This window comes from Lepidothrix coronata, unplaced genomic scaffold (assembly GCF_001604755.1).
Source record: "Lepidothrix coronata isolate B3197 unplaced genomic scaffold, Lepidothrix_coronata-1.0 Scaffold219, whole genome shotgun sequence".
NCBI lineage: Eukaryota > Metazoa > Chordata > Aves > Passeriformes > Pipridae > Lepidothrix > Lepidothrix coronata.
The window spans coordinates 446,338-450,787 of NW_016690399.1; the positions used below are offsets into that span (position 1 = coordinate 446,338).

The 4,450-nt window shown below is 51.3% G+C and overlaps 1 protein-coding gene across 15 annotated transcripts in view; it reads right to left on the minus strand.

The window, feature by feature from the left end:
• PTPRS (protein tyrosine phosphatase, receptor type S) overlaps positions 1–4,450 on the minus strand; it is a 163,966-nt gene that overhangs the window by 40,972 nt on the left and 118,544 nt on the right. The window lies entirely within an intron of this gene.

A 4,450-nucleotide genomic window follows, 5' to 3' on the forward strand; every position in this document is an offset into this window, starting at 1 on the left:
GTCGTTGTTGCCTTTTTTTTTTTTTTTTTTGAAACGAAGAGGGTTTTTTTTTAAAAAAAAAAAAAAAAGCCAACGGAAATTAAATGGGGCATCAAAACTGAAATGGTGCAAAGCAAAGGACTAAAGCAGCAAGTGGGCTCGCCAAGAGGGGTCCTGCTGCTTCCACTGAGCATGGCTGGCACAAACTAAGCACCCAGCTGCACCCTATAAAAGCCCTTTCCTTTGGCTCCCTGTTTTACATCAGTCTGGCAAATCCTGTCCTGGCTGGGAAAGTACTTTTTTCCAACCTCAGTCTCTGGCATCTTGAATTTCTTTGAAGAGATCTGTGAAAATTAAGTAAGAAAAGCAAATCTTTTGCCAGGAGGCTTAAATTTAAGAGTTTGTACCTCCAGATGGAAGCGATTAGTTGTCCACAGACTGGAGGAGGCCAAATCCCACGGTGGGAATGCCCAGGACACTGCCAAGCAATGAGCCCACGGTGTATTTAGAGGAGGGTTTGGAGAAAACACTTGCAGAAGGAGGGAGGCAGTGGGGTTTGGTGAGGTATTCAGGCACCAAGTGGGATTTTCCAAAGCAGCAGCAGGTCCAATTCCCACTGCCTGAACTACACCAGGGTGTTTCTGAACATCCCAGGAGGGCACCTCGGGAAGGGTGGCCCTACACAGCTCCTGTTCATCCCGTGAGGAAACACTGGGAAGTGTGGCCCTGCCCAGCCACCTTCTCAGGGTGGCAGCAGACACATGTCTGAGGGTGGTGAGGAGGTGGGGGAGGTGGAAGCTCCAGCTCTTGGTGCAGGGCTGTGCCTGAGGTACAGGAGAGCTGCAGGAAATGTGGGTTTGTTAATGGAGATGCCACAGGTCTGAGACCTTGGCAGAGTCTGGACAAAGTCTGTCACTTCTGTACTCCAACCTGAGCCTGGGCACTTGGGGGAATTCATGGAATCTCAGGATGGTTTGAGTCGGAAGGGCCCCAAAGTTCATCCAGTTCCACCCCCTGCCACGGGCAGGGACATCTTCCACTAGACCAGGTTGCTCCAAGCCCTGTCCAGCCTGACCTTGGACACCTCCAGGGATTAGATCACACTTCTGTCCATCCCTAATGACAATCAATCAGCCCGGGGAAGCACAGTGTGATCCATTTTCAAGGCAAATCTATAAATCCAATCTCACCCAACTGCAACAAAGAGCTTTTAACTCTCTGCAGACACTGCCAGAAACTGGGGCGAGCTTACAAGCCCCCCAAGTATCACCTGGAAGAAGCAGTGGACAAAAGCTGGTCACAACTCCTCATTCCTCTGATGCTTTTTAATTAACAAAAAGCTCTTTAACTGAGGAATGGTTGTTTTCAAACCTTGTACCTCCATCCTGAGTCACAAGCAGATCTTTAGGCCCAATTTGCCTTGAGGACTCTGCTGAATCCTTTGCCCAGTTTGCACTGGAGTGAGAGCCACACATTTTCCATATTCCTCCATGAGACAGAGGGAAGTGAGTTTGCAGAAAGGGCAAAGATACTCCTTCCTCTGTAGTCTGAGCACCCTGCCAGCAGGATATTTGGGGTGTTTTCCTCCTATTTCTATGTTTTATTGCTGCCTTTAACCTGGCAGAATGACCCCCTTCTCCTCAGCAACTCCCAGTGAGGAGGCTGAGTGCCCCAGCCATGGCTGGCCACACAAAATAACACAGAATATGTCAAATGAACAAAACCAAAAGGAACAAACTGGAAAATAAAACATAAATCAGGCTAGTAACTTGAAACAAAAAAAAAAAAAAATCAGAAAGAAAATCATAATAATAAAATAATACTGATATAAAAAGTGACTCCTTCCAGAACATTCCCAGTCTGTTTACCTACCTTCCACGCTTCAACTGCTAACTTATAAGACTTTCTTACAAGAGAGCAAGAGGAACTGAGCTACGAGGCCAGACCAAGCTCCTGGTGGGTTTCTGCACATGACTGGCTTTTAAAATGCCACTCTGCCCATGACTAGTCATCCTGAGTCCTCCCCCTGCCAGCAGAACCTCAGCTATTGCAGAAATGGCAATTTTGGACCCCAATCTGATCTCTTTTGCTAAGCTATCAGCACAGAGAGCAGGGAGCAGGGTGGCACATTCCCACTGATGGATCTCCTTCCCTGTGGCTCTCTCCATCTGCTGGGATTGATGCAGCACCTTACCCAGAACAGAGGTCACTGCTCCTCCCACACCCCAGAACCAACTCAAGTCCGTTTCAAGATACGGAGGGAAAGGCTGAGCCCTCTCCCATTGCTGCCAGGATGCCATTCCCTTCTTTTTTTTTCCTCCCCAGCAGAGGCTGGTCATATTAAAACCCACCTCTCTTACTCACACCAGCCAAAGCCACCACAGCCGAGAAACCCACTGCAGAGAGGGTCTGACCTGACCTACCCTTCCATCCTGAACCTCATTCTGAAAGCCCCAGCGAGCAGAGCTCAGCTCCAGCCGGCCCTGGGGTCACTGCACCGCAGCTGCTGCGCGTGTCTCGCTCGCTCACTCACCCTCTACTCCAGCACAGGGACCTACCGAGAGGCCCTGAGGTGAGGCCTCCTTTTGGGATGGTTTGCACTTTCTCTGGTCAAAAAGGAGGGGTGGGGTGATATGGGAGAAGGCCCAGGTCCCCCCCGGGCCCCCTCCCCGTCACTCTCATCGGCCGCAGCACTGGAGGGAAAGAGCCGCCCAGTGCTGGCTGACGCTGGAGACGCGCCCGGGGAGCTCATGGCACTGTGATTCCTTCACAATCCAGCCCAACCTGTGTGACCCTGGAGATGTGGGGACAGCACGGGGACCCGGGGAGCTGCTGCAGGAGGCCAAGAGCCACAGCCCAAACTGGGGGCTGCGAGCTCACATCTGTAACCAGCCCCTTCGCTGGACAGGGAGCCGCGGCACGGGCAGGAGCCCCCAGCCAGGAGAGCACCACCTTTGTCTGCTGGCCTGTTTTAACCAGCAGACAGCATTTTGGGATCCCTCCCCACCCTCCCATGGGCTCCAGGACATCTGTGAGTGTGTGCAGAGCCACACACCTGTGGGTGAGCCTGCAGCAACAGGGTGGACTGTATTTGTGAATCTGCTTGAGACCAGCCAGTTACTCACCTGAGCTGCATCTTTTACATGCTTTAAAGTTGACTGTCCAAGCCACAAGAATGACCCTTACTGACCTTGTACAATATATCATGATTTTTAACCCTTTAGGTACCATAGACTTTGGATAAATTTCATTCACTTCATGTACTGTGAGGAAGGGGGACAGGAAGGAGAGCAGAGCTAATGGGGGGGAGGAAACATCCTTTCTTAGGCAGGAACAGAGGGTGAGAAAGCCCCATTGTTCCTCTACACCTGCACATGCAGCCTCACAGCACCCACCCTGCCACCCCTGTCTGCTGCCCACGCTTTTCACCCTGAAATTTCCAAGTAGGAAGAGTTGCCAGGGAGCCCTGGGAAGGTCATGGCTAATCAGAAAGGGCAAACCAGCTTCTTCCAGCCATGAGAGTTCTGTTAATTTGTTTTACACTCTACGTCTCTGGTACTTGAAGAGTTAAAACCCAGCTACTTCAAGAAGAAAAAGATACTTTACCTTTAGTTTAATGGATTTTACTTTGGTTATGATGCTCAGGAGGAGCCACCCTGACAGGGAGGTGCAGGGAGGGGGTGCAGTGCAGGGGGCTGCAACATGCGGGGAGGGGGGAGCAGCGAGGGGGCTGGGAGGGGGATCTGGCATTCCAGGGACAAGATGCCATCGTGGTGTGACATCACCCAGCAAGGGACAGACAGAGAGAGCAGGTTCATCAGGCTGCAGAGCATGCAGGCAGGCAAGCAGAGAGCAGAAGAGAAAAGAAAGAAGAGGCATGGAGCGGGCCAAGGAGGAGCTGAACGGAAAAGGAGCTGCGGAGGGAAGACACAAAAGCCTGTCCCGAGCCAGAAGGTCTGTGAGCCGAAGGATGCCGCCTGGACCAGGGAGAATTGACTCGTTCCTCCAACAGCCAGCCAGGAAAAAATGTTTCACCGTGTTACAGGACACTGACAGCTCCCAGCTGATGTTCTTAAGAGCGTTAAATTAATGGAACTCTCCCTATGAAAGCTGAGCCACAGAGAGAGAAACCCGGCCCTGTTCTGGGCAGGTGCCAAGTTAGAAAAAGCCCCAAAGCCTTCCCCTTTCCCAGATCCCCTTCTCCTCACCCTTTAGGGACAAATTTTCAGCATCACTAAGCCCTGCTGCCATCAGCTCCCACACCCTTCTTCCAGCCTGTTTTATTGAACCAGAAAGAACAAATCCCAGACCCTCTTTTCCTCCCATCCCCACAGATCTCAAGGAGAGAAACCCCTTGGAAAACAGAAGCAGAGTGTAAGTTTAACACTTGTTTTTCAGGTCTTTTCAGTTCATTTCCCCCATCCCACAGTGATGCTCCCTCTGACAGTACCACACTGGGATCAGAACCAGC